The 14,488-nt window shown below is 38.5% G+C and overlaps 1 protein-coding gene across 2 annotated transcripts in view; it reads right to left on the bottom strand.

Annotated features, from left to right (window-relative positions):
- Positions 1–14,488, bottom strand: part of LOC5579823 (synaptotagmin-14) — a 95,737-nt gene that overhangs the window by 61,940 nt on the left and 19,309 nt on the right. The window lies entirely within an intron of this gene.

Raw genomic sequence — 14,488 nt, 5'->3', positions numbered from 1 at the left:
CATAAAATTTGTCTTAAATCGAAACAAATCTTTGTTAACAGTAGTTTTCTCGAAATTTTTCTTTATTTTACTGGAAAATTCATATTTGTTTGACCTTAACACTCAACCTATTTCAAATATTTGTACAGTCGAAGCTTGCTATAACGACATGACAAGGGAGCGTTGTAAAAGAGAAATGTCGTTATAGAGAATAGTGATAACATTAAAATCTTTTTCAAGGGACCGAAAAATGTCGCTATAGAGAGCTTTTGTCGCTATAAAAATGGTCGTTATAACGAGCTTCGACTGTACATGTTTTTGAAGCAAAAATAGTTGTTTCCATACTGTTCATACAACATATGTTTCTAAAAAATGGTTTTGGCTTAGTTTTGTAACCAAAAACATGATTTTTAAAAGAAAAAAAACAAATTTCTTTGGATTATTTGTGTTTTTTTCGCCAAAATATACATTTTTTCTATAAAACTTATGTTTATAAAGCATTTTGGTTTTAATTACGTGTTGAATAGCTCATATATTTTTTTTAACATGAGCAAAAATATTATTGTTTATAAATTATTTAAAAATTGTTGACAAGTCCTTTCCAAAGGTTTACCAAAAGAGAAAAACCAGTTTCAGCTTTAAAAATATTGTTTAACTGACAATAATAAAAAAACTGACGTTTTTCGTTAAGAAATCATGGTTTTGTGCAGTTTTTGTTGAATAACTTGGTCAAATCATTTTTTTAGTGAAATGTGTCGAATGAAACTAAACTAATTAAGTAAGCATCTAAACCATGCCAAAAGATTTGGAATCGGTTGAGTATTCATGAAGTTATGGTCAAACAAAGATATTATTTTAGTAAAATGAGGAAACATTTGGAGTTGACTACTTTTTATTGAAACTAGTTTTGATTTTACACAAATTTGACATTCTACAAAGTTTTCATAAATTTAGTTTTTAAGATAATGGTGCTAAAAGTTTCAAAATTGGTTAAAAATTACCGAAGCTATGGTGACTTCACTGAAGGCCATTTTTTATAATTTGAAAATTTACCTTCAAGACGCTTGCCCCCCTCTAAATTTTAATATTTTTGATTCAAATTTTGAGGTTTCTCTTCTAATACGATTCAAATTCATAAGAGTACAAGAATTGTTGGTTTTGAGAGGTTTAGAAAAATAAGCCGCACCCTAATAAACAGTAGTGTGAGTAGCAAATAGGGGCATGCATGAAACCCATTCAAACGCAACTCTGAAATTCAAGTAAACCGATAATCGTGTTCCGTGGATTTTTCTTGCAGAGCACAATATTATGAATCAATTAACCATGACGTCACGCTGCAACTTCTAGGTTAGATTCGCACTTGCTGCAAGACCATGACATGGCAATTTTTACAGCCGAAATGCTGCCATAATGAGATTGAATACAAAAAATATTCGATAAAATAAATGAAAACGAAATTAGGCAGCGTCCATTTATGACATAACGTTAAAATGTACAATTTTCGACCTTTCCCCCCTCCGCAACGGTCTTAGCATGAAAAAAAAATAAATGTTGTGTTTGAGTCACAACGTTCGAGCCTACTCCCCATACCCCTAGGGCGTTACGTAATTTGTGGACGGTGCCTTAGTTTGCATAAATTCAGTGGCGTTGTGTATTCAATTTGACTCTCTGCTATTCTATTTATAACTGCAATTCTGTTCTCAGTATAGTCTGTATTTTTCTGCATTGGCCCTTTCAACAAGTAGAACATAATGAGTGACGTTTGATTTCAGGATTTGTCAGCAAATACGAAATGTTACCAATACATAAACTAGTTTTTGCGCAGTTTTGGATTGCCGAAGTGAACATTTTTGTTGCCGACAATAGTAATTGCATTGCCGATAAAAGAACAAGTGGCTCGTGACTTTGGTGAGGAAAAATAGAAGATTAAGAGAATAAAATAGTGTTTTGTGTATAATAATTAACAAATGAAGAGTGCTCAAGTGTAGTTAATGTGTCTGCTGCTAATTGTTGTGCTCTATTGTTGCGTAAAATTGCCCTCTTAAAAGTTCAGCTGCTTAGGCTGCCGACAATATGTAAGTTCCCCTAAATCTCAAAATAATTTTTGGTAGTTTTGGCCGCCCCTTTATGTGGAGCCCGACCATTGAGCATTGATTGAGTTATCATGAACGCTTTTTATGTGGTTATGGTCCCTCTCAATCCAACCGTATCGATAGTCGTGCGGTAAGCATTTTCGTTTGGCAATCGCAAGAGCTACGGCTCGATTCTGGTCTGCTGCCATTTTTTAACCATGATCAATGGTAACGTTTGTAGATGTGAAGGCATATATTGTAAGAAGCTCACGTAAACCTGAAAGATCAAAACCTGTTAAAACATAATAGTATGAGTGTTTGTGAGTATAAACCTTATAAATCAATCTCTGAGAGTTTCTTGCTTACGGTTAACTGTAGGACTATTTTCAACGGAACACTTGGATAACTTTTATCAGTTACGGCCTCAAAGTTGGTCAGAATATAATTGTATGTACCTTTACGTTTAGACCTTCGAGAGATTAAGGCCTTTATACTAAGAGGACTATTCAAAGAAACATATTATAAATTGCATTGGAAACTGGACTCCCTAGAAGTGCGAAATTATGAATAAAAGTTCTGGAATACGTCGGATCGGTTCGGTGTCTTCGGTCGCACTTATTCGCCATCTCATGCTGTATAAGTGCGGTGAAGACACCAGATCGATCCGACGTAATTCCGCACTTTTAATCGCAATAGCGCACTTCTAACCGCATTTATTATGTGCGCAATGCGCTATAAACAGTCGTCAAACTAGAGTTCTGACGAAGTAAATCTGTTTGAGTCCATATGGGTATAAATTTATGTCGGTAATGTTCAAAAGATCTCTAGGTCGGCTAGTATACTCGAAACTCAACTGCCCATTAAAGCATAGCTGTCCCATACGGCAAAAGAAAGTATTGAGTAAACGTCGATCAAAGTTTACAAATGTTTTTTTTAGTGCATTGCCACATTCGTTTTTCATACATCACCACCACAAAGAATATTCATCATGATACTATACTGCTTCGCGACTGAAAATAGGTGAACCAACGTGTGAAGTTCGATTTTTGACCAACTTCGTAGTGTCGCGAGTCACTTCGCTATAGTGCGCATCTATGCCATCCACCGTGTGCATTATGCACACTATTGAGAATCGAGTTGCGACACCGTGAAGTAGGTCAAAAATCAAACTTCGCACGTTGGTTCACCCATTTTTAGTCGCGAAGAAGTATATTGATCAGCATAAAATATAAACTTAAACTGCTCATAACTGCATATTTGTCACATTCGACATATTTGACGATTTCGAGTTAAACGTGGAACGTCATCAAATCATAAATACTTTCAACCAACCTTATAAAATCGGTGAGATTGTTCTAAAAAGTTCGAAAAAAAATACCAAGTTGTGCTGTTTCATTTCTAAATATAACCGATAAAAGTCACATTGACATTGTATATGAGCTTTATAGTGTAGCAGTGGTGAAATATTCATCAGATTTATGTTCTATCTATTTACGCAATATTCTATATGAGCTGTACAAAATTTTAGCTTCAAGTAAGTATTGTTAGTTCTCGGTAATTTTTAGAAATCTTCGTTTTTTTCCATACTGACAAAAACTGCGGCTGTCCAAGCTTTTCATCGTTCTATCGACAACCAAATAATTCATTGAATCAGCCATAGTTTTTTTTCAAATGTGCCTTTAAGGGTTGATATGTTTAATGTTGATCTGTAAATTAACCTACTGCGTAACAATACAACTTACCTACGTACACAATTAGTATACAGTAAAATAATACTCTACTCAACGTAACGCACCCAAATGTACGGTTGGCTCTCACAAATGACCCCGTAGTGGCCTACAAAACTGTTCACAACATGCAACCGGAAAATTTTCAGCTCCTACCACCGCCGCTCGGAGGGGCGTGGGGGAGGTGTGTAACGACATCGGAAGTTGCGTTTTCTAGAGCGGAAAGTCCTGCTCGATGCTTTCTTTTAAGCTCCGTTCTGCGTTCTACATCGCAGCAAGCTGGCCACACACACGCTACGTATCCAGCCGCCCCAAAGCCACAGCCTTCTTCGATGACCGTAAATATTAAAATTTATCGCCATGAAATGAGTCATATTTCCATGAATAAATAATTCACTTCCAGAAAGCAAACACTCCCCACTGGGGCGAGAGTGACCTGGACATTGCCCAGTCGCTTCCAGCCAGAAGGCGTCCCTTGTGCTTTGTGCGATGCGATGCGACGGTAATCGATACAGAAAGCCAAATGGAAGACAACATGATATCTACTGCTGCAACTTCAAAGAAATGCTTCTTCGGGTGGAAGAATATTGGTGTTATTCCGATACACACGGACACAACACGTCCAGTCAGATCCACCAGAGTAGACCAGAATTATTGATGGCTTCGACCGGAGGTTATTACCTCACCCTTGATTGGAGAGTGCTGTTAGGGCCAAATGCTTTATAGATCTAGGGATATGGGCACAAATTACTTTTTGAATTGTAATTGATCCCTGCCAGGTTTGCGACAGTTTGAAGGGAAATGGGTAGTCAGTGTTCATCAATTTAAAAGGCATCCTGAAGTTTTACATTTCAATCGCTATCCAATATTTCCAGTGGGTCAATTCGTCCTACTGCTGTATAAACATATGCTGGAAAGTGGATTATCAGGACACTGCAGCCGTCGTATGTGCAAAGATGCCGCCACCCACACATTGGATTGTTTTTGCACAATCTGTTTGCAAGTGGGACACTATTGAGTGAGTTAATTCTGATGGTTTCATTGTATGGTGTGTGTGTGTGTGAATGTTTTTTTTTTTTTTTATTTTATTTGGAACTAGTGGTCCCGGCAAACTTCGTCTTACCATCAAGTAGGCTGTTGTAACCCGTCATGTTCATCCCCCATACAACATTACAGATTAGTTTTCTCCCGTTTTCCCGACTACTCCGAAGACATTCTTAAGTTTTCCCTTCACACGAACACGTCGGAACCCTTCACAAATTCAACTGTGAAAGATTTATGAAAATCCGTTGGCCCGTTATTGAGCCATTTCGTGACATACAAACACTATTCCATTTTTATTTATATAGATCATCAGTTTTTTACAGGATTATTTTACGTCGTCTTCATCAAGAAATATAATAAATCAAATATTATGTTGTAATAACTAAGGACATTGGAAATTCGCGGGTGACCCAGGCGATAAAATCAAAATTTCGCGGCTTTGTCGCGGTCCCATAGTTTTGACATGAGAATGAATGTTAACTGTGAAAATATTCTTTATATGTGTAAATTTAACGGAACTTTATTAAAAGTTATTTCATTTTTCAAATTTAGATATTATATTGTCAATGCAAAATTTAAAACACAACAAGAAAACCATCAAACTTGAAACTAAACGAGTAGAACATATCTGATGGAACCAGGGCTGTTAAGAATCATGACTGGCTTGCGACACTGACGAAACCTGTCTCACTGTCACCCGGTGAAGCTATATTTCATGTGCTCATTCCGTCAGGTCGCAATGACGGGGCTCTCATGAGAGCAATTGTGAAGTTATTTTGCTATTAAATAATTTTGGGAAGCAAATGTGTTTGATAATGAGGTGAATATCCTTTAATGATTCTAGCGATATAAATGACAATCATGTCAGATAATGAAATGAAAATGGTCTAATTTACAATTCCGTCACAAACCGTAGCGACGGGTAAATGAAGGAGAATTCGAAGAAAGCTTCTGTCATTGTCTCGCCATCCGATGACAGTGAGAGAAGCATCTATGTAAAATTCGCGCGACAACCTCTATTTACATTGACGCTTTCCAGTACTGGATGGAACCTCGAATGAAAAATAAATTATCCATTTTCATAAGCAAACATCTTAAATTTGCTGGGATTGTCATATAAATTCTCTAAATTTAACAAATTTCGCGGTATTTCACGAGATTTCCATTGTCCCTAGTAATAACCTATCTCAAATTAAAAAAATTCAAAAAGTTTCCATCTTAAACCACCACGATTTTTGCAAAGAGTCCTCAAAACATTCGTCATACATGGTTTCGGTCGACGATTTTGCCACCAAAATTACCTGCAGTATCTCAAAATAAATCGGATAACGGGTAACAGCATGATGATGAAATTCCGTTCCAGGAATTCCGCCTAGAGCATTTCCGATGACTATTCTGATGATTCTGTAGGTAAATACTGGAGGAAAATAAAGCACTTCAAAGATTTCCTTAAGAATTGTTCGGAGATTCCTTCAAATACTCGGCTAAAAATATTGCTGACGACACCTCTAGGATTTTGATCTGGAATATTTCAATGATTTTTCAAACAACCCTTAAGATTTTTTCATGGATTCGACCAGGCATCTCATTAAAGATAATTGTGAGCATTTTTTTTTTCTTCTTTTTGGCATTACGTCCTCACTAAGCCAGATCCCGTTCAGCTTTGTGTTCTAAGAGTGCTTCCACAGTTATTAATCGAGAGCAAAGTTGCCATTTACGCATTCGCTCATCGAGGTTCTCTATGCATAGCAAAGTAAAGGAAATTTCCATTACGAAAAACTCGTGACTCGACCGAGAATCGAACCTAGACATCTTCAATATGGCCGCAGACTCTGACGCTAGACTTAGGAAGGGGCCCTGTACGAACGACTAATAAAATCATAACCGTTCGATATGAAGAAAAAAACAGGCATGTCGCTCAAAGTTCGTTTTCCCATCCAAAGAGAGAATCTCACAACCGTTCGCGTTGAAAACCTATTGAATTGCTAGTGGTGACCAATCGAAAAAAATCCAAACAACGCTCCACGTTGTTTTGTTCTCAAATCTTCTTCTTCTTCTTGGCATTAACGTCCTCACTGGGACAGAGCCTGCTTCTCAGCTTAGTGTTTTTATGAGCACTTCCACAGTTATTAACTGAGAGCTTTCTTTGCCAAAGTTGCCATTTATGCAGTCGTATGTCGTGTGGCAGGTACGATTATACTCTATGCCCAGGGAAGTCAAGGAAATTTCCATTACGAAAAGATCCTGGACCGACCGGGAATCGAACCCAGACACCTTCAGCATGGCTTTGCTTTGTAGCCGTGGACTCTAACCACTCGGCTGAGGAAGGCCCCTTAGCTTAGGTTCTTAAATCTTGCACACTTAAATTATTTTACGGATTCATGTAAAATCTCAACAGCTGAACAGTTCGGTGAAATAAATTAACGGAGTACGGTAAATTTTTACAGTATTCCGTGAAAAATCACCGGAATCCGTAAAATTTCGACGGAATTACGGTGTTTTATTTCACAGAACTGTTCAGCAGTTGAGATTAAGGTGAAATTCACAGTAAGAGATTAGTGTGTGTGCTCTTTCAAATTTGGGGTGTGGCTTCGTTCTATAATCATCTTAAGTCCTCATCAACTGCAAAAAGCCATCGTGTACGCAGCCTACCAAGAAGTCAGCGGCCTCTTCCAAGTTCTCTGTTGAATATTATCTTTGCTTGTCGTTCTTCGGGAATACGGGCAACGTCACCAGCCGAACGCAGCCTGCCGTGTTTTATGCGCTTGACAATATCCAGCTCTTTGTACACTTGGTACAACTCGTAATTCATTCGACGCCGCCAGATGCCGTTTAACAATTTACAGCCGAGTATTGTTCGCAGCACTTTACATTCAAACACGTAGAGATGGTCGGGTCTCGGGTTTTTAAATGAAGAGATGGTCGGGTTTGTGTTTGAAAACTTGAAAAAGAATCGGGTTCGGGTCGGGTTTGAAAGCTACAAAATTATCGGATAGGGTCAGGTTCGGGCTTGAAAAAAATCGGGTTTTGTAAGAATTGTGAATAGAGTAACAACCTGTAAGGTGCAGAAACGATAAATTTATCATCTTTTCGAAGTCGGGTTTTCCATACAAACATTTTTCGGGTTTCGGGTCAGGTTCAGGTTTACTATTCAATTAATGTCTCGAGTTTGGGTCGGGTCCGGGTTTGAAGAAATAAAATAAGTCAGGTACGGGTCGGATTCGGATGTGAAACCCGATCATCTTTACCTTATAGGACAACCGGGAGGTATAACGCGAGTTTTGTTTTCGTTTGCAGACTTCAATCCATTTAAAATTACGGACGATGATGACGAGATCTTGAAACTACTAATAGAACTTTAACACTTCACTTTTTGCAAAAAATAAAATACTAAAATCAACAGTAAGGAGAGCAAATACCTTGTCGAGCTTTCGACACTGAAGAAGTCTGTAAGCCGCAGACAAAACAGGCCTATCTGTCAAGATAAGCAACATTTTAGAGTTTAGTTTTAAACATACTCTAATAATCCCTCCCCTAAATTTAATTAAAAAAGTGTAGGGACGACAACTCGGAAAACCAGCTCGGCGTTCGCCTACAAGGTACTCCTCACGCGGCCTCAATCTATTGAACTGAATTTCAGACATGAGTGTGTACGCCGAATTAAGGAGTATTATCCCTCGGTAATTGGTGCACTCCACTAGATGCCCTTTTTTGTACAAAGGGCAAATGAGACCATCCAACCAACTAGTAGGCATTTGTCCTGCCTTCAATATCCTCGAAATGATACGGTGAAGCAGTTCGTGCAGTTGCTCACTTCCGTGTTTGAGAAGTTTGACCGGGAGATCGTCCTTCCAAGCAGCCTTGTTGTTCATCAGCCCATTACAAGCTTTCTTTACCTCATCTAGCGTTGAAGGTTACACAGCCTGTCCATCGTCATCGATTTGGATTCTGCTACCAGATCCACTTCCTTTATCTCCGACGGCGCTGTTTTCCTCTCCATACCATTGTAAGATTCGTAGAACCGTCGACAATTACTGCCTCTTGGCCTTGCTTCCTTGTATCGCTCTCTGCTCGGACGGGTACCAGACACCAACGTTCGGCTTCTAGCCACGTTATTCTCGTCTGCCATTCTCTGGCACTCCTCGTAGAACCAACCGTTCCTTGTTCTTTGTTGAGCAGTATCTGCCACTTCTCGCGCTACTGTGCTCAACGCTCTGTGGACTGACTCTCACAGATCGTTGAGGTATACATACAAACATACAACACTTAAAACTAAATTTTAATGCTTTATATGATTGCTCGTGTCCTTCATTGCGTTGTTTAGATATAGTAGAGTACACTTGGATAATTGATAAGCTGAAATATTTGAAACTTAAGTAACTTTTCACACCCCTTTCACAATATTTTTTGTTATAAAAACCAGTAATTAGAACAGTAACGTACAACTTCTTAAATATAATTTCCTTAAGAATGATAACTGTAAATACTGAATTAGTTTCAAACGCTTATAATCAGTTTTAGAGCTGCTCCTAGTGGATGTAGGATTCTTATACTATAGAATCTTAGTTATCATAACAATTACAGGAAATCCTAAACCAATATTTTTCGTCAATTTTTTCCCCAAGTTTTCGTCTATACCGAAAACTTTCCTTAACTTTTTCTACGTGCAAACACGTCGGAGCTCTGTGCGAATGAAACAGTGAAAGAATCGCGTAAATCAGTTGAACCGTTCTCAAACCATTTCGTGACATACAAACACCTTTCCATTTTTATTTATATAGATTTTACTAGAGTAAGGGATCTAATTTCCGACCCAGTGCTAATTTTCGACCCATTGATAGAAAAAACATTATTTAAACTACTTTTCGAAATTCTGAAACATTTATGAACCACTAGAATATGCCATTGCTGTTATCCCTGTCATGATCCAATAAAAATTGCATTTAATAAACGGAGTTCCTAAATTGATTTGATCAATTTTCCCGTGTCCGAATCAGTCCTCTTTTCTTCCATTGATGAAAAATCGCAACATATAAAAAAGGCTCAAATCAGTATAAAAACTGATCAAAGTGATACCTAATCGATAAAGTTTGATGAAAACAGAGACAATTTAAGCACATTGTATTGAATTATGTGCATCTATAAGCGAAAATAAATTTAATTACGCGTTTGAAATTGTTCGAAAATTGAAACACTAGGTTTCAATTTTCGACCGGTCGAAAAAGCATGCCATGATTTCAGCAGGTGATGTGTTTAGTTTTCGACCCTTCATTAAAAGTAAACATCGTTCATAATGGTGGTGCCTCTTTCAATGAGTTGAATTTCTTGCCTTAACGGTTTTTAACCAACGCGGTGAGAAATATACTGAACTTGCTTCAATTTCATCAAAATTATATGGATCTTAACATATTATAGCGCCCAGAAAAGTATAGACAAGTCGACGCAGAAATCGACATCCAGCAAATTGCATCAAAGGTAGTCAACAAGAACTTGATTATGGAATTCCAAAATTTCATATATTTAATTCAAGATTGGCAAAGACATACGTATCAGTCCGTTATTCATCCTGGACTGACCACAATTTAGGAGATGACAGAATTTGAAGTGTGGCAGTCAGCAACGGGGATGGCTAGTGCAACGTGACTCAATGTCGGAGCCTGTTGAAGTGTTTCTAGATTTTGGTGAAAAGGTCCAACAACTATGTTAAAGACAACCATCCTGGTGAATTGATAGAGCAAGAAAAATAAAATCGCGGTATTCTTAGAAAGGAGCGGAAGAAAGAATCCGAAATGAACGAACAAAAAACAATGTACCGAAACAGCCCATAAAATCGAAGCCTAAAAATCAATCAAAATCGAGAACTAAAAGAAGAATAAAAGTTTTTTACTTGAACTACTAAATAATGAAATAAATAAATGTTTTAAACAAAATGGTGTTACATGTTTAAATGAAAATATCCCATTGCTGTACCGTGCACCCCCGTTAATTTGAACGGTACCTCATGCAAACCATCGGGGTTCATTTTTAATTTGAACATCTAGTAACCCTAGAAACGTGTTTCTGGTTACCTCTTTCACTGTTTTGTTTTGATTCTGCGTTCCGTTCCTCAGCGTTCCATCTCACTTCACTCTGTTCCATGAGCTAAATGACGTTTGAACCATTTTTAATCTGAACGATGTGCAAATTAGCGGGGTACAGATTAAAAAGTGTTCAGATTAAATGTGGTCAAACCAACGAGGGTACCCGGTACTACATTCTATCGCAACAGTAGAATGTAATATTGTTTTTTCCACGTAAAACGGTTCCAATGGTAGAAAAATCGATAAGGGTTCATGAATGTCGCTTTCCTTTGGCCATACAGGTTGTACTTAAGGCTCAAGAATCCATCATTCAATCATCAGCAATCATCAAAAATGAAAAACCAGTTGTTCCGTTCAAATTCAATGATATCCCTTAAAAAATCTATCATCACAATCCAGATAGCAAGTGTAATGCAATGATAGATTTTCTTGAACATTGCTTAAATTTTGAGCAAGATAAAAGGTATTGAAAATTTGTAAAACTATGATGGTTATTTTCCTCTTAAATAATTATATCGTAGTCAATCACTCAACTCCACAAAAGAATGGATGAATGACGAAACGTTTTACATTCAATTTTTCGCAATAAACGAAATGTAAAATTTAACATGTAAACCTCATTAAGATCTTCAAAGGATGTGGCAGGGATACAAAACCAGAATTTATATTCAGGAGTTTTCCTTAGATCTATCAGATAATTACTGTGGAACTGCTTATCAAAAAGTTCGTTACTGAAATGGGAAGCATACACTGTTCGCATTGATATGCAATTCTAAAAAGCAAAAATAATCGAAGATAATTCAATAATAAATTGGTAATTTTTGCACACATTTTAATGTTTAAAACATCCCACGTTCCCTTTTCGCTCTCAAAAAGAAAAAAAAAAAGGTCCATTCCCTTCAGATAAGCACAAACTTGATATAAATTCAGTAATATAGTGTTTTCCTCATACCGATTAGCACATGCATGGGTCGAAAAATAAAACAGTGAGTCGAAAAATAGGACAGAAAGATAAAGTCATTTATCTATAAAAATACAAAAAAAAAACAATGAAATATCATCTGATAGAAGTTCTACATGAACAAATAATATGTTACATTTGAACAATGTGATGAAGGATTTGAACAATCATATAGAGCATGAAAATTAAGTTTTAAGTTTTGTACGTTTAAATGTTGATAGGTGTACGAATATGGAATTGGGCTAAGACGCTAATTCAATACTTTTCCAGTATTCCAAAGATGGAAGTAAGTGGAAACAACTCATAAATGCTGAATAATAGATGATACCTGCATGAATATGGAATTGAGCCACTGTAGATATTAGTAATTAATTATCACAAAATTAACGGATTCAATTATATAACCCCATTGGTTGCGGAATTTGATGCCGCTCTTAGAAATGTTTAAGCTCGTAACAATTTTGAGGTACTACAGGTCGCTATCAAAGCATCAAATAGTAACGTTTGAGCGTTGAAAATATTATAAACTTTGTTGATAAGTATTGTTGAATTGAATGTCTTTGATAATGAGGGTACGAGGTTATCTTACAACTTACTAAATAGTATAACAAAATATGTTTTTATAATTTTCGCAAGTAAATAATAAAAGTATGACATTCATGTCAATGAAACGAGAACATTTGATTCTTTATATACGAATATCCAAAATTGATGTTTTAGCGTATTCAAAATACTACTTCTTCTTTCTTTTGCTGGCACTACGTCCTTCAAGACATGACCTGCGCCATAATGTTACGCCAACTAACTCGGTTCATGGCTGCTAACCTCCAATTCCTCGATCGCCCCACACTTCCAAGATCCTGCCCCACTTGGTCAAACCACCTAGCTCGTTGCGCTCCCCTTCGTCTTGTACCGGCCGGATTTGAGTTGAACACCATTTTTGCGGGATTGTTGTCCGGCATTCTCGCAACAAGTCCCGCCCATCGTACCCTTCCAGCTTTGGCGATTTCGTGATACTGGGTTCACCGTAGAGTTGCACAAGCTCGTGGTTCATTCTTCTCCTCCATACGCCGTTCTCACATACTCCGCCGAAGATCGTCCTAAGCACACGTCGTTCATTAACTCCTAGCGCTTGCAGGTCCTCTTCGAGCATTGTCCACGTCTCATGCCCGTAGAGGACTACCGGTCTTATTATCGTCTTGTACATGGTACACTTAGTACCGAAGTGAAGTTTACCAGACCGCAAGGTCTTGTGGAGTCCATAGTAAGCACGACTTCCGGCAATGATACGTCTTCGAATTTCTCTGCTGCAGTTGTTATCCGACGTTATCAATGTTCCGAGGTAGACAAATTCGTCCACCACCTCGAACTCATCCCCGTCGATCGTCACGCGTCTGCCTATGCGAGCTCTATCGCGCTCGGTTCCTCCAGCCAGCAGATATTTCGTCTTCGACGTATTTACCTTCAATCCAACCCGATCTGCTTCACGTTTCAGCTTGATATACTGTTCAGCAACCACCTAGAACGTTCTTCCGACAATGTCCACGTCGTCAGCGAAACAAATGAACTGGCTGGATTTATTGAAGATCGTGCCCCGCATGTTGAAGCCCGCCCGTTTCATAACAGCTTCTAGCGCAATATTGAACAGGAGGCAGGAAAGACCATCGCCTTGTCGAAGTCCTTTACGTGTTTCAAACGGGTCCGATAAAGCACCCGATATCTTCACACAGCACTGTACACTATCCATCGTTGCTTTGATCAGTCTAGTCAGTTTCCCGGGAAAACCGTTCTCGTCCATAATCTTCCATAGCTCTTCGCGGTCGATGGTATCATAGGCCGCTTTGAAATCGATGAATAGGTGGTGCGTAGGGACTTGATATTCGCGACACTTTTGGAGGATCTGCCGCAACATAAAGATTTGGTCTGTCGTCGATCGACCGTCCACAAATCCGGCTTGATAACTTCCCACAAATCTGCTTGCCAGTGGCGATGACGGCGGAAGATGATCTGGGAAAGCACTTTATAGGCTGCATTAAGAATGGTGATCGCTCGATAGTTCTCACATTCTAACTTGTCACCCTTTTTGTAAATTGGGTATATTATTCCCTCCTTCCACTCCTCCGGTAGCTGTTCTGTATCCCAGATCCTGGCTATCAATCGGTGCAGACAAGTGGCCAACCTGTCCGGGCCCATTTTAATAAGTTCCGCTCCAATACCATCCTTTCCAGCTGCTTTGTTGTTCTTGAGCTGCTTGATAGCATCCATAACTTCACCTATTGTGAGAGTTGGCACGTCACCTTCATCCACCGTACTGATGAAGCCATTCCTCCTGCTATCTTGATCTTCCTCCTCTGCGCCGTTTAAGTGTTCATCGCAGTGCTGCTTCCACCTTTCAATCTCCTCACGTTCGTCCGTCAAGATACCTCCATCCTTATCCCGGCACATTTCGGCTCGCGGCACAAAGCCTTTGCGGGATGCATTTAGTTTCTTGTAGAACTTTCGTGTTTCTTGAGAACGATACAGCTGCTCCATCACTTCGCACTCCAACTCTTCCAGGCGGCGCTTTTTATCCCGGAATAGATGGGTTTGCTGTCTTCGCTTCTGTTTCTAACGTTCCACTTTTTG

Source organism: Aedes aegypti, chromosome 1 (assembly GCF_002204515.2).
Source record: "Aedes aegypti strain LVP_AGWG chromosome 1, AaegL5.0 Primary Assembly, whole genome shotgun sequence".
NCBI lineage: Eukaryota > Metazoa > Arthropoda > Insecta > Diptera > Culicidae > Aedes > Aedes aegypti.
The sequence above is the reverse complement of the archived record's forward strand: the minus strand, read 5'-3'. Positions and strand labels throughout refer to the sequence as shown.